Raw genomic sequence first — 21,177 nt, 5'->3', positions numbered from 1 at the left:
GTGTAGAATGGGCACCTTTTATCGCAGGCTGACTCAATACTGAGGCTGCTTCTCACCTAGCAGGCACCAAAGAGGTTAAACCACATGTGGTATGAGGGTGTAGTCAGAGATTTCAGCAATGGGGTCAAACCTTAGCCGCTCCTGCGTAATTGAGAGAAGCATGGTCTATACTCCAAACCTTACGTCCTCTTGATTAATGGCAGGTAAGTTTGGGTCTGAAGTGGGAAAACCCAGGTGGTGTGTTCAATTCGGAAGACATAAAAAAGGGCTGTCCCTGCACGACCAGGTCACGTCTGTGCTCCTAGGAGGCGGCCAATGACGTTACGTGAAACTTTCTTAAAAGAAATACATTCTCTCACATTAAACATCAAATTACATAAGCATCACATCATTTCACAAAATAGATTTTCATCTTTACTCATTCCATTTTATAGCCGACAAGTTAGATGCCGAAGCCTCACGCACTGAGACTCTTGTATAAAAGGCGTTCATCGTAATGTGGGCTGTATTGTCTCATGGAGTTTTCACGAAAATTGTAACGAAAAGGAACAGTGTCGTAGTGCTTCCTTCAACCGGACCTATTATAGTACATTCTCCAGAGCAATCGAATATTTTCAGTTCATCAAGTTCTGTGAAAGGCTGGAAAAATTCCTTTGTTCTCCTCTGATGAAAACTCATCTCTCTCTTATATACTCTCTGGTCCCATGCAGAAAAGATTCCTCACAGCCGAATAATGCACCGCCTAAACAAGCAGCCTGGGTGTAGGTAAGAGAGAGGGAGGAGGGGGAATGAGTGCAGAGAGCAGGGGGATGGTGCTCGCATGTACCTTCAAAGAGGGCAATGTCATGGATCACCACTTTATTTTAAGAATGTGGGAATTCAGAATAATACCTAGCAATAATTATTTTATGTTACGGCTTTATTTCTTTTCATCACATTCCCAGTGGGTCAGAAGTTTACGGAAATAACATCCATTTAGTATTTGTAGCGCGAATTGCCCTGTTAATTGTTTACTTGTGTCCAAACGTTCCGGGTGTAGCCTTCCACAACTCACAATACAATTGGGTGAATTTTGGCCATCCTGACTGCACAGAGCTGGTGTTGATCAGGTTCTGTAACCCTCCTGGACAGTCTAGATCGCATAATTGCTTTTACTTCTCACATACGCACGCTCCGTCTCGGTCACACGCCTTCTGGCCACCGCCACGAACCCGCAAAGGTATTTCGTGATTGGTGGTAATTGGGCAGAAGCGTCCATGTGGTCATTTGGTGATTGAGGACAGCCATCTCACAGATAGCGTCACTCAATCCATCTTAGTCAGTAATGGGTTAGTGCAGGTGTCGACTTGGAAGTATGAGCGCTGTCTGTTGGTGTACTTAACTTGCGGGCTGTTAAAAGAGCACAAATTGTGGTTGCGACTGTCTAGGAGTAGGGAGCCAGGTTAAGCGGGGAGGTGTTGCGAGACATGCGTCCTGTTGAACGTGGCTCTTCTGAACACCTGTCATCTCGTCAACTGGGGTGTTCTTTGAAGATTGTTCGCTTCGCTAGTCTCAAATATCTACTATCTCATCAGTTCATTTCCCTGCGCCGTGTCACGTGATGTCCATCTTATCTTTTTTGACGTTGTCCACCTAGGTTCCTCTCCTGCAGCCAAGTCGCTACTCCCCATACACATTGCAATGCCTTTCTTGTGCCCTCAACCCCGTTGCTGTTTGCAGCGTTGTGGCTCGCATTGCGTGTTTGTCTTGCGGTCTCTGGCGTTGCTCCTCTTTGCATCAGTCCTGCCCCTCTCCAGTATTTTGTCCTCTCCAATACTCTGTACAACCTCTACTAGGATTGGTCATTTCACTGTCGCTCACTCCACAGAACTGATGCCTTTTCTCTCTCTTGATTTTCTTGGTTTTCATCGGAGTACCAGAGGAGCCTCTCTTTAACCCTGGAAAAGGGTAGTAGAATCTTTGGCTTGTTCCCTACCCGCGCTCTGCCTAGTTTTCGTCGAGAACCGTTCCTACGCCTGTTCTGGGCTCCTCTCGCTTTGTCTCTGAGATGTGCTGGTCTTTGGAAGGCATGAGCTTCTGCTTCTCTTGTCTCCCGCTTGCGTCTTTCTTAGCGCGTGTATAGTCTCGTCTTGTCCAAATTATCGTGTCGATATGAGGGGATCACTCGGGTTTTAATCTCACTTGGCTCGTTGCATTCGGCTGTCCCTACTCACTGCACTGTTCACTCCGTCTGTGCTTTTTGTTACACTCTCGCTGTTTCTCCTCTCTTTCCACCTTTCTCGTACTCCTCCTCTCCATATGACTATCATTCATTTCTGTCTCAACTGCTCTTGCTCTGTTTCTTGTCTTGCTTGTGCGTGTTCTCGTTAATTGTGCCATTTATTCGTCACTCCACACAGTTACCATGCTGTCCTCATCTCTTCAGGAGCTCAGAACGCGTCTGTCCTTTCCTTGGTTAACGGTAGTCGCACGCGCCCTATGTCTGTGCTCGTGTCTTTCTCTACTTGCCCCACTATATGCTTCAAATCTTTTGGTTCTCGATCATCTCCTTGCGTACTTATCTGTTTTGTTAGCATCTGTATGCTAACCCGTGGCGTGTCCCTCTCTCTCTTGTTTCAGCGCATTCTTTGGCTCACATTTGCCTGCTGCCAAGGATGCTAACGCTGAGACCTTGTGGGGGTCTAAGGTCTGATTGGGTCTTGGCTTGACTTCTTCTTCTTGATTTTTCCGTCGCAATGATTCAAGGCCAAAGAATGGCAGGGAGTCGTTTCTCTGCGAAGGCTAGGTCCTTTGGACAATAACCTAATCGCACTACTCGGTATATCTGATCTGTCCCGGGCTCGGGTCTCTCGTTTGTCTGTCTCGCTGTCTCTCTCTCTGTCCGTTGCTCCTTCTCACCCAATGTCTGATACTTCACATAAGCTGTCAACTGTTGCATCCATCTGTGTAGCCCTGCTCTATTGCTGCTAAGAGCCTTTCTCATATAAGGCTCCATGTTTCGAGCCAGTCATTCTCTCTCTGTTCTCACGCTGGCGATGTTTCTCAAGCTGTTTTTCTCTTAATGTACGCGCGACTAGTCTAACTCTCTTCGTTTCATGTGCTCGTGCTGCAGTCTTGTCTAGTCACTCTTACAATCTTAATCCGGCATGCTTCGTATCTTCTGTCTAACACCATCCAATGTCCTCCTGTCATCGATACCATTCTCTCATTTGAAAAAGCAAGAGTCTGATCGCTTTCTTGCGCATAGCTCTCGCGTCTGTCCTTCGCTGTTTAGTGCCATTCCTGCATTCTCGTCTGTGTTTGCATGTACTACTCCACCTCTGCATGTCTCTGCTGTTCCAAAATACTCATATTTGTTTCTCAGCATCTCGCGAGAGTCTCTAGTTCTCTCATTGTCGGAGATCACTCGTCACTGTCTCAAATGCGATCACGAGCTGTTTCTCACGCGTGGCCGTCTTTTTCACGCTAAGTTCTTACATCTGCCTCTTCGTACACTATGTGCTCGGATTCTCTGTGCCCATTGTGAGATCATGGCCTTTGGTTAGAAATTCTATGCTCAGCAATGCATGTGTATTGCTCGTAGAGACTTCTATAGTCATAACCTCCTTGGATTATCTTGTTTACTGCTCGACTGACTAAAAATACTCTACTTACGCTGAGTCTTTAGATTGGTCTAATTTCAGCTCAGAGACTACGCTTAGCTAGCACTGCTTAGGGAGGGTCTCTACTGTTCATGTGTCCTTGCGCTGGTATGAGTGGCTGACCTGCACTGACTTTTCTCGCTAATCAACAATCGCGTCTCTGTCTGTGCGCTGTTCCTCTCTCTGTTGCATCGCCTGTCTCTCTCCTGTCTCGTTTTCACTTTTATGAAGTCTAAAGTAACTCAGACTATCCTCAAATATTCTATCAAAGTCTCACTCACCCAGTATTCGTGCTATGTTTCCTTTCTTGTTTCTTCCACTCTTTTGTACTTACATCTAATTTAGTGTAGGCTGCCACTACACGAATAATCGTTTCCCAGTGAAAATAATAAAAGGCCCCTGAATAACATTGCCACGAAATTGAGAGGCTATTGAACAACTTGAGCAAAGCAGATTCTAGGTGTTTTATCACGGTAGTAAATTAATACCATAGTACATTATAAAATTGAGGTGCCCACGATGTGGGTGGGAGTGTCCGCCTTTTTTCATTGACGACTACGCGCTGGGGGTCATGGAACACGGTGGGCAGTATATATTTTTTTCGCGGTTATTACTTCCACTTCGCAACCTTGAAGACTAAATACTAGGAAACACGTTCCCCAGCTTGACCCTTATATATTTGAGGTATTGACAGTGGATAAAATCAGTTGTATCTAAAACATGGTGCTTTTTCTATTGGCGCTGTCTGTTTCTGGCGTGCACTCCTAGCTTCTTTGTTTCTGTTTCCCTCACACTCTACGTGCTCTGTGGCTCACTAGTGTTTTCTTCAAATACCTCCTCCTCCCTTCAAAAACACACTCCTGCTCTTGCGTCTCCTTCGTGGTGGGGATTCGATGAGATACTGCCCTTGCTAAATCTGCATGACTATCCCTTCACTTCTATTTTGGTACTAATAGGAGTATCTAATTTCTAGCAAAGATCTCTAGACTTAGGGATGGGGTAGAATTCTCTAGCCTTCTCTTCACCTCCATATGTCACTACCGTTGAGACATACGAACAGGGAGCACAACCATTTATGGCGTGTCACATGTGGGGCACTATTAGTTCTAGTGGCTTTAGAGTTAGCATCGTTCGGGGTGCGTAGTTTACTACCACTGACAGAGTGCAATATGGCTAACTGTCAGATCTCCCGTACAAACCTATTATCTGTTGAATGGTCACTTAAATCTACGCACGTTAGACTATGATTTTTGTGGTTATAAAGAAGTTCCGCTACATCGGGAGTCCTTGTATGCCTCCCGAGCGTCCCCCAATCCTTGTCATTGCACACTATAGTCTCTCAATCCTCAATTTTGACTTTCTAGCCATTCTCATCTAGTTTTTCCTCCTTGACATCACATAAATGGACTATAAATACTGAGTATACGTTCATCCTAACTCTAGTGATTACTCCTCCTGACCACGATGGACTTACTTCTCTTGGCATGGGGCGTCATGAGGTCCTCCTGTACGCCAGCCTGCTCTTGAATTTAGTTAGCCCTTACAGTCTGTACTCCTAGACTCGAATATAGTCCTTGTTTTTCTATGCCCATCACAGCATTGTCTCACGATTCCTTTGCTAATCGTTCTCAGCTCTCGTGGTAGAGCCTACGGTTACGCACATCTTCTCATTATCCTCATGAGCTTTTTACGTGCTCTGTCCCGGGCAGTGTGTCTTACATCGGGTCTTATTTCCTAATCTCTCTCTTCTTTGCTATAATACTCATCATCTACTGCCCTTTCTTATTGAGACCACTAGTTGGTCAGGGAAGCCCTCACTTGGAGCCCGCTTGGTCCTCCCGCCCGGATTAAAATGCACCCGTATGTCATTATCTCTCCTTCCTCTTAATCTTTCTACCATTGGTGATCAATGCGATTGGCACTAGCCTATCATATCATGTCTCGTGAATTTTTTTCGACATCCGCAGAAGTAAAGCATGGTAATGTGCAATAACCTGCTGCAAGCTCCTTGTAGTTGCACCTTGTTGGCAGTAACTTTCCCCTGCTCGTCGTGTCCTCTAATAGTTTTGGGAGCATCCACAGCGCAGTGCTTAACAATGGGTCTTAGGATAAGCTGCGTTGAAGAACAATCGCTTGTTTCTTTCTGACTGTACCAGGAACAGATCCGGAAGGGAAGAGAAGCAGGTACATGGAAGTGCATTTAAGGAATGAACAGACATGAACAGACATGCGGGACGGATACAGCACAAGCCGTCTGGAAAGGGGAACACAGACACAAAGCTGATTACGGGAACACACGAGGAAGAAGCACAGAACTCCAATAGGAAGGCATCACAAATTAAGGGAGTCCAGGTGAGACCAATGATGCGCTGCCTGCGCAGTCGATGTGACCGAGCATGCGCAGAGACCAGAGAGGGACCGGGAGCAGGCTATGACAGTACCCCCGGCATCCAACTGGTGAGCCCGATGGGCTGGCCGGCCATGGCACCTGGACAAGCTGGCTGGGCCCTAGAAGCCTCGGATGATCGCGGCAGAGGCGTGGAGCCTGCGGGAACCGGCTCAAGTGGCGGGACCCTGAGATCCGCGCGTGAGGCTGTGGGAGCCTGACGATCCGGCTGAAGCCACCTGGTGTCCCGGCGTTGGCCGATGGCAACCCCGGACCTCGACGCACCAAGCAACAACAACACCAACACACTGTCCCTGATGCTTCTATTAGTGGTATCAACGCATTCTGTAAGGACAGACACCAGGAGAAGGGAACGCAGGTACAGGGAGTGAACATTTTATGAAATAACGGAATAGAAAGGAATACGGACGCATCTGCAGGGGCAAACGACAACATGGCTGATACGGGAACACTCTGCATGGTGCGGATTCCAGCCGATGGAATAAAAATGGGGCTTTTATTGCTCAATTTAATTCATGCTGATAAATAAATGCATAGGRCTAATGGACACATGCCCAAATTCGCACACTTTTAATAGACGTAAAGGTTGCTCCATCCACATCCATAATAGTGGCTACATCCATTTTTGGACATATATATATATATATAATTCGAAACGCTTCTGAAAGCAATTACGGTTTAAAGGAAAGACAGGGAGTGTTTCACATTTTATTTTTCTGAGGCTGAGTTACTGTTGTTGTTGATTATGTTTTTCTTTCTTTACACATGTCGTTTGGAGAGAAAAAAAAGAGAGTGAGAGAGAGACCGACAGATCACCCCCCACCCCACCCCTCAACTGTGGCTAGAATTCCACTAGAGGAGGGCATCCTCATGAAGGAGAGGGAAGAAGGAGAATACAGGGGCTGTGAAGTAAGGCAGTGGAGGGTAGAGGCGGTGGAGGGTAGAGGGTAGAGGTAGAGGAGAGTAGTGTCTACATGCGTGGGTTGGGGGGTATATATATATATATATATATATTATATAAACGCAGTTAAAAAAGAAACGTCCCTTTTTCAGGACTCTGTCTTTCAAAGATAATTCGTAAAAATCCAAATATCTTCACTGATCTTAATTGTAAAGGGTTTAAACACTGTTTCCCATGGTTGTTCAATGAACCATAAACAATTAATGAACATGCACCTGTGAAACGGTCATTAAGACACTAACAGCTTACAGAGGGTAGGCAATTAATTAAGGTCACAGTTATGAAAACGTAGGGCACTAAAGAGGCCTTTCTACTGACTGAAATACACAAAAAGAAAGATTCCCAGGGTCCCTGCTCATCTGCGTGAATGTGCCTTAGGCATGCTGCAAGGAGGCATGAGAACTGCAGATGTGGCCAGGGTAATATATTGCAATGTCCGTACTGCGAGACGCCTAAGACAGCACTACAAGAAGACAAGACGGACAGCTGATAGTCCTCACAGTGGTAGACCATGTGTAACAACACCTGCACAGGATCGGTACATCCGAACATCACACCTGCGAGACAGGTACAGGATGGCAACAACAACTGCCCGAGTTACACCAGGAATGCACAATCCCTCCATCAGTGCTCAGACTGCCCGCAATATGCTGAGAGAMGCTGGACTGAGGGCTTGTAGGCCTGTTGTAAGGCAGGTCCTCARCAGACATCACCGGCAACAACATCGCCTATGGGCACAAACCCACATCGCTTGACCAGACAGGACTGGCAAAAAGTGCTCTTCACTGACGAGTCGCGGTTTTGTCTCACCAGGGGTGATGGTCGGATTCGCGTTTATCGTCGAAGGAATGAGCATAACACCYAGGCCTGTACTCTGGAGCGGGATCGATTTGGAGGTGGAGGGTCCGTCATGGTCTGGGGCGGTGTGTCACAGCATCATCGGACTGCACTTGTTGTCATTGCAGGCAATCTCAACGCTGTGCGTTACAGGGAAGACATCCTCCTCCCTCATGTGGTACCWTGCAATAATGGCCCTATATAATACTATACATTTTCTTGAATTTGTTCTGGATTTGACTATGAATTTAACTATGAATAGACCCCTGTTGGCATGTCGGGTGGGGTAAGTGTGTGTGTCAGAGCTGTGCGTAATTTGACTATGCAAACAATTTGGAATTTTCAACACGTTAATTTCTCTCTCTTTTTTTGTTGCTTGAAAGGGTTTCCAAATGACATGGTTAAAGAGAAAGAAAAACATAATCAACAACAACAACAGTAACAGAGTTTCACATGTATTTTTCTGTCTTTCTTTTAAACCTTAATTGCTTTCAAAAGCATTTTGAATTATAGATGAGTTAGATGAGTAATGGCCAATAAAGAACAGAGGCCTGAGTGAGAGACTGCTCCCAACCACCCCCCAACCCACGCATGTAGACACTACTCTCCTCTACCTCTACCCTCTACCCTCCACCGCCTCTACCCTCCACTGCCTTACTTCACAGCCCCTGTATTCTCCTTCTTCCCTCTCCTTCATGAGGATGCCCTCCTCTAGTGGAATTCTAGCCACAGTTGAGGGGTGGGGTGGGGGGGTGATCTGTCGGTCTCTCTCTCACTCTCTTTTTTTTCTCTCCAAACGACATGTGTAAAGAAAGAAAAACATAATCAACAACAACAGTAACTCAGCCTCAGAAAAATAAAATGTGAAACACTCCCTGTCTTTCCTTTAAACCGTAATTGCTTTCAGAAGCGTTTCGAATTATAGATGAGTTAGATGAGTAATGGCCAATAAAGAACAGAGGCCTGAGTGAGAGACAGCGGGACACTGTCCCCCTCCCCATCCTCCTGCTCCCAACCACCCCCCAACACAGACGCGCACACACTCTCTTCCTCAGAAGAGTTAATGACGTTTGACTGCACAGGAAATTGCCATTCATCTTTCCCATGCTTAATTTCAACGCATAAAAGCCACCTAACAAATGCCGTTTTCGGTCCTCATACTACAAAAAATAGCTCCACKCTTCATTTGTAGCCTTTTATCAAACCTTAATTACCGTCTCTCTGCCAAACAAACACACTTTATGCCCAATCTTCTGCCTCTGCTGCTGCTTGGTTTATCTGGGCAAGATAGCCCATAAAGGAAGTTKATTTCTCAGTGAATATGCACCCCACTGTTGTTGGTTATGTATCTTTATTTCATTTTGATTGTTGTTTGTTTTTGTATCCTCATAATGAAGGCCTTTGATAGTTCTGATGCTGTTGTTTTGATTTTGGCCGGTTAATTGACCCTGTGTAATGCTTAGCTAGATATCCCCCTATTGGATTTGTTTGTTTATAAAACTCTAAAGTTTTCTGTGAGAATGTTTATCTTTTCATTGTTTAAACAATAGTGTACTAACTATTCATTTTTATCTTATCAATATGAGAACTGACATATCCCCGAGCAATAAACTGATCTTATTAATCAGCTAAATAAGAGATTAAACTTTAGCCTTCTGAATGTTGGCCTGCCTAGCATCTCAACTGAGSAGCAACATATCAAATAAGAAATGCAATGTTTGGCCTCATCAGGCTGCTCTCTATTCACTACTCAGCTCCACTTTGGGAGACATCATCCATTCAATTCAGATCATTTGAGGCAACCAAATAACTGTCAGTCATCTCACTAAAGGATTTATATTGGTATGATGGAAAGTTAATTAATAAACTCATACAATTCTCATTCAGGCACACCACGGCTCTAAAAACAGCCTCCAATGCACACTGAGTGGAACAAATGACTTCAGAGAACATGATAATTGCTGACTTGTATTAGCTCTGATTAACACTACTGTCTGCTGCTTTCTGATATGAATGCTGTATTAAAGCTCATAAATGAACTTTTGTTTGTGTGTGTCTGCGCGTGTGTGCCCGCCCGTGCGTGCGTGTGAGTGTGGCCACAACACAAGTTTTCCCCCATGCTAACCAGATGAAACCAAGACCGAGGAAGTTGTCGTGCCAAAGGAGAAATTATTTACATTTACTATGCTAAATTCTGTTTTCTATATCATCCAATTATCAGGGATGAATAAATGTCTCTGATATTAAGAAATAAAGAATGCCTTCATTTATAAGACAACAGGGTTTCTGTCGGTAAGCGTCATGCTCCAGCTCAACTCTATACACTATGCAATTATACTGTGATAGAGGGAGGGAGTCAACATTGATTACAAACCTGCGTTGATCTCAGCTGGCATTTAATCCCCAACACATACTGTACACATACACACGCACGCACGCACACACACACACACACACACACACACACACAACACACACACACACACACACACACACACACACACACACACACACCACACACACACACACACACACACACACCACACACACACACACACACACACACACACACACCACACACACACACACACACACCACACACACACACACACACACACGCTCTACACATATTCTGTTGATGAGTAACTGACTACAATGACCACCCCCCCCACAATAGACACAGCCTCTCCACAGCACTACCATCTATGACAATGTTTTTGTTTAGAATTCATGGCTTTAATGACCTCTTTCCTGTTCAGTGTCTTCTTTGACCAACTATCAGAGGACCTCATTTATCAAACGAAACATGCACACGTATGCACTCACTGCTCAGGAGCATAAAAATGTCAAGATCTTCCAAAGCAATCTGCTTCTCATGCATCATTAAAATAACCTGTAGGTTCAGAATCTATTATTCTTGATTTAGCTGTTATCTATTTTTGTTTGTTTATCAATTAGTCAGTCAACGGGAGAGCCTTTACTTTATGCTCAATAATAGAAACCGCCATTACAAAACATCTGCCATTTTCCTTTCCTTTCACCGCCGGCCATTCAGCCAGCCCATCGTTGTCATACAAATAAATTGACCCAGTTCGCTTGTCGGCTCCATGGAGATTTACTGTTGTCAATTAACACAAGTGCACCTTCAGATAAGTGAGGTAATGAATACATCTATCCTACAAGAAACAGTGTTTTTGGCCTCTGCGCCACTGGGCATGTGGCGAGGCTGAGCCCTGACACACACAGTCTTCAGGCATCAGCTTCTCTTCCTGGAGTCCAAACACARCAAAGCACCCACATTACATATAAAACAGTGAACTATGTTTGTACTGAATGAGCTAAAGATAAAACAGTACATCATATAAATCCCTACACCACCACATATCCACAACACAAAATGTTCAATACAACAATATCACAGTGTGTGCTTATGCATGTGTCTGAACCTTTGTGTCTTTCTTCACAGTKCCCGTTGTGTATTTTTACCTGCTTTTAAATCTGATTATACTGCTTGCATCAGTTACCTGTTGTGGAATAGAGTTCCATGTCATCATGGCTCTATGTACTGTAGTACTGTGCGCCTCCCATGGTTTGTTCTGGACTTGGGGACTGTGAAGAGACCTCTGGTGGCATGTCTTGTGGGGTATGCATGGGTGTCCAAGCTGTTTGCTAGTATTTTAAACAGACAGCTTGGTACCTTCAGCTTGTCAACACCTCTTACGAAAACAAGTAATGATGATATCAATCTCTCTTCCACTTTGAGCCATGAGAGATTGACATGCATGTCATTAATGTTAGCTCTCCGTGTACTTTTAAGGGCCAGTCGTGCTGCCCTGTTCTGAGCCAACTGCAAATTTCAAAAGTCCCWCTTTGTGGCACCTGAACACACTACTGAACAGTAMTCCAGGTGTGACAAATCTAGGGCCTGTAGGACTTGCCTTGTTGATAGTGTTGTTAAGAAGGCAGAGCATCYCTTTATTATAGATAGACTTCTCCCCATCTTAGSTACTGTTGTATCAATAGGTTTTGACCATGACAGTTTACAATCTAGGGTTACTCCAAGCAGTTTAGTCACCTKAACTTGCTCAATATCCACATTATTCATTACGAGACGTAGTTGAGGTTTAGGGTTTAGTGAATGATTTGTCCCAAATACAATGCTTAAAATGGAAATATTTAGGACTAACTGCAGCTCTTGGTTAAGTGTTGCAGTAATTTCAGTCGCAGTAGTAGCTGACATGTATAGTGTTGAGTCATCCGCATACATAGACACACTGGCCTTACTCAAAGCCAGTGGCATATCGTTAGTAAAGATTTTAAAAAGCAAGGGGCCTAAACAGCTACCCTGGTGAATTCCTGATTCTACCTGGATTATGTTTGAGAGGCTTAAAGAACACCCTCTGTGTTCTGTTTCTGTGTTCTGTTTCTGTTAGACAAGTAACAATTTATCCACATTATAGCAGGGGGTGTAAAGCCATAACACAAGTTTTTACAGCAGCAGACTATGATCGATAATGTCAAAAGCTGCACTGAAGTCTAACAAGTCAGCCACCACAATAATTTTATCATAAATTTCCCTCAGCCAATCATCAGTCATTTGTGTAAATGCTGTGCTCGTTGAGTGTCCTTCCCTATAAGCGTGCTGAAAGTCTGTCAATTTGTTTACTGTGAAATAGCATTGTATCTGGTCAAACACCATTTTTTCCAGAAGTTTACTAAGGGTTGGTAACAGGCTGATTGGTCGGCTATTTGAGCCAGTAAAGGGGGCTTTACTATTCTTGGGTAGCGGAATGACTTTAGCTTCCCTCCAGGCCTGAGGTCACACACTTTCTAGTAGGCTTAAATTGAAGAAGTGGCAAATAGGAGTGGCAATATTGTCCGCTATTATCCTCAGTAATTTTCCATCCAGATTGTCAGAACCCGMTGGCTTGTCATTGTTCATAGACAACAATAATTTTTTCACCRCTTCCACACTGACTTTACGGAATTCAAAAGTACAATTKTTGTCTTTCATAGGTGTGAGTAACCTGCCGGGAGTAGAGATAAGTGGATTGGATAGGAGAGCTTTGACTCAGAACCTACCCCCGCCCCCCCCAACCACTCCACAACCACAAGAGATCGGATAGAGAGCTTTGCCTGTGTACCCACCTCCAACATCTCTCCAACCAAACACGGAATGATTGACACATCAGGAGAGGATCCACTGTAAGCTATGAGAGGTCAGCGTCCAGTTTCAAATCCCATATGAGAATGTATTTACTACATATACCTACAGAAAAACTAAATCCATTCGACATTGAATCTTCGGAGTAATTTTTTTTAATACATTAAGTTATAGGAAAGTCAACCACTCATTCATTTTTGGGTTGCTGAATGGCTCTGTATTACGTTGACCTCCCAATCTATATGTAGAGTAGCCCATTTAAGACCGGCACTAAKCATGGCTCTGACTCCACTCTGAGAGGAGAAGGGTTATTCTTCAAAGGTCCACCACACGCCTCAGCCTCTGTCAGGATGATTTCACAAGCCACAGAACTTTTATTTGTATTTTTTTATTTCACCTTTATTTAACCAGGTAGGCCAGTTGAGAACAAGTTCTCATTTACAACTGCAACCTGGCCAAGATAAAGCAAAGCAATGCGACACAAACAACAACAGAGTTACACATGGAATAAACAAATGTACAGTCAATAACACAATAGAAAAAAATCTATATACAACACACTCCCCTTTAACGGCTAACAGCTATTATAACCCTGCTGATGTGCTATTTTCAAGATGGCTCCATACTGTATGGTTGGCATCTTGCGAGCTCCGACCCAACTTTGCTAWTTTGTGATTTATTTTGGTGTTTATCTTAGTTTCTTTTACAGAATGTGTCCGCTATAATCTCTTATGACCGACAAGCACTTTTGGACATCAGATCATCAGTTACTAACCTTACTTTTGACTTTAACTTTGACTCCTCAGCCCTGGACTATTTGTTTACCTCTGACCAGGTCCCCATCTTTGGGCTACCAAAGAAGCACTAGCAAAAAAGGGGCAGGATAGCGGGCATCCTGGTGAGACTAAGGCAAAGGGGGGACTGATATTTGTAGGGGCTGATATATTTTTAGTTAGGGCAAAGCAAGTCTGACATTTTAAAGTGGAAATTACAAACGTAAGTATCCCTTTTAAACCTTGAATACACTATAAGTTTGCATTTCCTGCTGTGAAGGAAAATTCTCAGGAACAAAAGTGATCAAATTAAGACCCTATATCTGTAGAGATGGCAATGTACTCTGCCTCAAGGAAACATGGCTCTCGATACCCCCATGGCAGTTCAACTAGATGGATTCTCCATTCACCGAGGGGACCAAGCAAAGGATTTGGGTATGTTTCTTCATCAATAATGGTGTGCAGACTCAAGTGCAGAGACAGTCGCGTCATATTGTTCAACCGACCTGGAATACCTGATGGTTAAATGCAGACCCTTTTATCTCCCGAGAGAGTTCTTATCTGGTATCATCACTGGTGTCTACATCTCACCTCAGGCAAACGCCATMCCTCAAGGAACTGTGCAAGGCTCTGATCAAACAGGAAACCACACACCCAGAGGCTGTGTTTTTTGTGATCGGCAACTTTAACTATGCATCACCAAAACATGTGATGCCTAACTTTTACCAGCGTGTCTCCTGTGCCACTAGGGGCGCTAAAACGTTTTATGCACGTGTCAATGAAAACAAGAATGGCCATTGCATTAGGGCTCCCGCTGTTCTGATGGACTGGGTGATCACGTTCTCCGAGGCCGACGTGAGTAAGATTATTAAACGGGTCAACACTCGCAAGGCCGCAGTGCCAGATGGAATACCAGGGCATTTCCTCAGAGCATGCGGAGACCAGCTGGCAGGCATCTTTATGYACATTTTCAACCTCTCCTTGTCCCAATCTGTAATCCCCACATGCTGACCACAATCTTTACTGTTCCAAAAGACTCTAAGGTGTCCTGCCACAATAACTACCGCCTAGTAGCACTCAAATATGTAATCATGAAGCGCTTTAAAAAGCTGGACGTGGCACACATCAACTCTGTCATCCCAGACACCCTGCACACACTCTAATTTGCATACCACCCCAAAAGATCCACAGATGAGGCAATCTCAATTGCACTCATCACTGCCCTCTAACACCTAGACAAGAGGAATACCTATGAGAATGCTATTCATCAACACCATAGTGCCCTCCAAGCTCGTCATCATGCTCGGGACCCTGGGACTTAACACCTCTCTCTGCAACTGGATTCTGGACCCTTCCTGACTGGCCGACCCCAGGTGGTGAGGGTAGGCAACAACACCTCCGCCACACTGCCCCTTAACACTGCCCCCCCTTCCTCCCCAGGGATGTCTGCTTATCCACATCAACGAGGCCACAGTGGAGAGGGTCAAGAGCTTCAAGTTCCTTGATGTCCATATCACTGAGGACTTAACATGGTCCTCTCACACCAGCACAGTCGTGAAGAAGGCTGAAGAGATTTGGCAAGGCCCCTCAGATCCTCAATAACTGGTTGCATCACCACCTGGTATGGCAACTGCACAGCCCTCGATGCAAGGCCCTACAGAGGGTGGTGCGGATGTCCCCGTGTTTTACTGGAGGTGAGCTCCCAACCAATCAGGACATTCATACCAGGCAGTGTCTGAGGAAGGCCCCAAAAATTGCCAAAGACTCCAGTCACCCCAGCCATGGACTATTCTCTCTGCTACCGTCCGGCAGGCATCGGGTCAGACCAACAGGGTCTGAGACAGCTTCTTTCCCCAAGCTATAAGACTGCTGAACAGCTAAACCACAGTTGCCCACCCTCTCCCACGGACTATCTGCACATCTGCACTGACTCTATGCTCACCCACAGGTCTCTACCCACACATTCTCACACACACTGGCACTCCTGCACCCACACGCATACACGCATACTCACACACACTCACTACTGACACCACACAAATACAGACACACACGCACACACACACACACACACACACACACACACCACACACACACACCACACACACACACACACACCACACACCACACACACACACACACACACCACACACCACCACACACACACACACACACACACACACACACACACACACACACACACACACACACACACACACACAACACACACACACACACAACACACTTATCACCATGCACATACCCACTCACCACTTACACTGCTGCTATATTAATTATTATTACCATTTATTTATCCTGCTACCAGTCACATTTTACCCTGTTTACATGTACATACACTATGTATACAAAAGTATGTGGACACCCCTTCAAATMATTGGATTTGGCTATTTCAGCCACAGACAAACATGTGCAGTAGAATGGCCTTACTGAAGAGATCAGTTACTTTCAACGTGGCACCGTCATAGGATGCCACCTTTCCAACAAGTCAGTTCGTAAAATTTCTGCCCAAGAGCTGCCCCAATCATCTGTTAGTGCAGTTATTGTGAAGTGGAAACATCTAGGAGCAACAACGGCTCAGCCGCGAAGTGGTAGGCAACACAAGCTCACAGAACGGGACCGGGGAATGCTGAAGTGTGTAGCGCGTAACAATCGTCTGTCCTCAGTTTTAACAGAGTTCCAAACTGCCTCAAAGCAACTTCAGCACAAGAACAGTTCATCGGGAGCTTCATGAAATGGGTTTCCTTGGTCGAGAAGCATCACACAACTCTAAGATCACCATGTGCAATGCCAAGTGTCGGCTGGAGTGATGTAAAGCTTGTCYCCATTGGACTCTGGAGCAGTAGAAACGAGTTCTCTGGAGTAATGAATCATGCTTCACCATCTGGAAGTCCGATGGACGAATCTGGGTTTGGTGGATGGCAGGAGTAACCTACCTGCCCGAATGCATAGTGCCAACTGTAAAGTTTGGTGGAGGAGGACTAATGGTTCTGGGGCTGTTTTTCATGGTTCAGGCTCGTTCCCTTAGTTCCAGTGAAGAGAAATCTACAGCATACAATTACATTCTGGAAATTCTGTGCTTCCAACTTTGTGGCAACTGTTTGGGGAAGGTCCTTTCAAAGTWTCAGCATGACAATGCCCCCATGCYCAAAGCGAGGTCCATACAGAAAAGTTTTGATGAGATCAGTGTGGAAGAACTTGACTGGCCTYCACAGAGCCCTGACCTCAAGCCCATCGAACACTTTTGGGATGAATTGGAACGGAGACTGCGAGCCAGGCCTAATCGCCCAACATCAGTGCTCGACCTCACTAATGCGCTTGTGGCTGAATGGAAGCAAGTCCCTGCAGCAATGTTTCACCATCTAGTGGAAATCTTTCCCAGAAGAGTGGATGCTGTTATAGCAGCAAAGGGGGGACCAACTCRATTAATGCCCATGATTTTTGAATATTTGTTTTTGCAAAAATCTACKAATTTTTCATTTTGAGAAAATMGCAAGAAATTACCATTTAAACCGCAAGTGCTATCTAAAAGCATATAATACACCAAATAAAAATCGTACAAGATTATACCACTCTAAATGGAGTAATATACACACAAATCTAATTTGTTGCTATTTAATCAAGTTAAACTTGTCTTATGCACCACACTATTTCGTTGATGTAGCCTAGTTTTAATGTCGGCCAATGAAGCACTGTTGGCCGACTTAAAATATTATGAGGTTATTACAGTCAAATTACATCCATTTTAGCCTACCTTCGACTGAAAGATGTCAGACAGCTTGATCCTTTTCTCTCCCCTTGCACCTGGCTATCGTGGGAAATGTGGAAGTTTGTGCCTGTTTTTATTTAATTTGTGGTGACTTTGTCACAGGGAACACATTCGATTCTCCACTATTCAAACAGATAATAAGGTAGTAGCAGAGATTAAGCACCATGGATAGCACTATGGTGATTAATTGCCCTCAAATCTAAACGCGCAGTGCTCTCACATTTGTTAGCGTTACATCATGAAACAATTTAGCCTATAAGCCGTTTTGTGAGGAGACAGTGTATATTTTGAGCTGATGCTAGTGCCACACTTGAATGTGAGATGGAGATTGGAGTTTGTCTACCGTATCTGRGTCGAGAGGTCACGTGTAGCCTGCACATGATAGTTAGCAATTCAATTGATAGAAGCCATCCAAGTAAGTGATGCTTCGCTGATGCTCCCTCTGCACTTAACTCACTATATTGGGTGTGGAGGCCTGCATGTCAGATCAATCCACTTGTCAAACCGCCTGCACATTTTATTGTGTGTATGCAGATTGTGCATTCTGCCTCGGTGGCATTTATTTTAGTGAAGCTTTGCCACACAGAAGTGTAAGCCAACATTTTTGAATGATTAAAAGCAGGTAGGCCTACCTACCGGTAGCTCAACAGCTCATTTTCTCACTGTATTAGCTGCATTTCAAGGTCACGTTGTTATGTCCGTTGAAAGATGAATTAGACCAAGGTGCAGCGTGGTAGGTGAACATCTTACTTTTATTTAAAATGAACACCAAAAACCAACAAAATACAAAACAAACGTAAAGTTCTGCAGGCTAAACAGCAACTAACAAAATCAAGATCCCACAAACTAAGGTGGAAGACAGGCTGCCTAAGTATGATCCCCAATCAGAGACAGCGATAGACAGCTGCCTCTGATTGGGAACCAWACCCGGCCAACAAAGAAATAGAACACATAGATTGCCCACCCTAGTCACACCCTGACCTAACCAAAATAGAGAATAAAAAGGATCACTAAGGTCAGGGCGTGACACACGTGTACAGTTTCAGCATAAGCAATGCGTGTGCTTTGAATTCATGGCAACTTTGTGTAAATATTGTAGGCTACAACAGCGGGATGTCTAATGTTCTCCAAACGCTGTCAAAGGCTGCTGCCGAAAAGTGTTTGTTTTGACCTCTGCTGTTAAAAAATAAGACGTTAAAATGTAAAAAATATTTCAGTGAGTGCAGGTTTTTCCTTTTTTCCAGTATATGCCTTTTGTATCCTTTTGTAGCACGCCAATTTCTCTTTGTAGGCTACAAAAGCGCACACTCACTCACTCACTCACTCACTCACTCACTCACTCACTCACTCACTCACTCACTCACTCACTCACTCACTCACTCACTCACTCACTCACTCACTCACTCACTCACTCACTCACTCACTCACWCACTCACATACACATATTGAGTGTTGATGACTAGCAGAGCAGAGAGGGCTGTAGAGAAGCCAGCTTTGAGCAGGAAATCTCGGTAACCCGGTTCCCACTATTAAACCCTACTTACAAGTAAGCATTGCACAGTACTGTTTTACACCACGTGACAAATAAACTTTGAAACTTGCTTTCACACGTCACACGGTTAGTCCTGCCAGAAAGACAGACAGCCTGAGAGGCTTAATCACCCTGCCATACCCTTCCACTTCACTGGAGCCGCTGGCTAGCGATCGCATTGGAGACAAGTGCTCCCTCAAGCCTGTTTATTCAGTCTTTCATACTCTCTCTCACTCTTTTTCTCGCTCCCTTTAGGGTTTTTATCTCCTTGTACTCAGACTCTAACCTGACTCCTCCTCCCATTCAGTGTTAAGAAAGAAAGGCTGTCAATGTATCCTATCATTTATTCAGTGAGCTTTGATCTGTGGAATGTCACTGGGTCCTGCAGACACACACACGCACATGCACAATGTCACCGGGCCACAGCAGCAGGTCAAGCTGCCTCATTTAGTCCACAGGCAGCCAGSCCTCTCAGCACCACAGGCAGACAGGCCTCTCAGCACCACAGGCAGCCAGGCCTCTCAGCACCACAGGCAGCTAAGCCTCTCAGCACCACAGGCAGCCAGGCCTCTCAGCACCACAGGCAGCCAGGCCTCTCAGCACCACAYGCAGCCAGGCAGCATCCTGGGAACATTATATGAACATTACTGTGGRTAAAGACATGCAGMGGGAGTAAATACAGGAATTAATATACGTGTTGCTAAATAATTTACACCCTCCAGGCTGACAGTCAGGTTTAAGAAAATATGAACTGACAATGACAATGGAACACTTTAATGTAATGCCACCYCCAGAATGGWTCTGGATTCRAAAATGACACRGTTTTATTTAGTTCTGTCGGCCCTCCATTTTTGGTTTATTCTGTCTCAACACATTTTAGAGCAAAATGCAATTCCTTTTCATCAGCAGCTAAATACTGCATTACTGCCTATTCATTCTTGTAGTAATATAAAATGGAAGTGTATCTCTCTCTACAAACCTGTACACTTTATATATTCATGCCCATTCTCTGTGAACTGCAAATAACTTGCAGCCATCACCAATCAGAATCAATATTAACAGGCTCTTTGTCTAAGTAGCACTGAATAATTCAAGCAGGTTATTTAAAACCAAAACAATTACAGTGCATCTCAGAGCAGAGCTGGGAGTCAGAACAGAAAGCCATGCTGGTTCTATCCTGCTGATGAAGAAAAAACATAACAGAAGCTGTTTTAGGACTGTCTCATTGTATTACTCCAGTATGTTCTCCAGTATTTTCCTATTCCACTCAAGTCCTTAAGAAGAAAAGCTAAATAAGACATGACATACTTAGATTAACAACCTATACTCCCTCCTGCCCATGCCTACCACCTCCACACTGCTGTCTCTCTCATCTGTCTCTCACACTCACTGTTCTCCCCTTTCTCTCTCTCCCCCTCCCTATAGTCTCTCTCTCATCTGTCTCTCACACTCACTGTGCTCCCCTTTCTCTCTCTCACCCTCCCTCTAGTCTCTCTCTCATCTGTCTCTCACACTCACTGTGCTTCCCCTTTCTCTCTCTTCCCCCTCCCTATAGTCTCTCTCTATATCTGTCTCTCACACTCACTGTTCTTCCCCTTTCTCTCTCTCCCCCTCCCTATAGTCTCCTCTCATCTGTCTCTTCACACTCACTGTGCTCCCCTTTCTCTCTCTCCCCCTCCCTATAGTCTCTCTCTTATCTGTCTCTCACATTCACTGTTCTCCCCTTTCTCTCTCTCTCATCGTTCTCACACTCACTGTTCTCCCCTTTCTCTCCTTTCCCTCCCCTCTCTCTCTTATCTGTCTACACTACTGTTCTCCCCTTTCTCTCTCTTATCTGTCTCTCACACTCACTGTTCTCCCCTTTCTCTCTCCCCCTTCTCATCTCTCTCACACTCACTATTCTCACCTTTCTCTCTCCCCCCTCTCATCTCTCTCACACTCACTGTTCTACCCTTATCTCTCTCTCTCTCTCTCCCTCCCTCTAGTCTCTCTCTCTCTCTGAACACTTACCATGACTTGTTCAATGTTTCAGTTTTAACAAGTTATCTAACCATTCAGAGTAAGCTCCCAAAGGAA

This window comes from Salvelinus sp. IW2-2015, linkage group LG4q.2 (assembly GCF_002910315.2).
Source record: "Salvelinus sp. IW2-2015 linkage group LG4q.2, ASM291031v2, whole genome shotgun sequence".
Taxonomy (NCBI): Eukaryota; Metazoa; Chordata; class Actinopteri; order Salmoniformes; family Salmonidae; genus Salvelinus; species Salvelinus sp. IW2-2015.
This window is presented reverse-complemented; position numbering follows the sequence as displayed.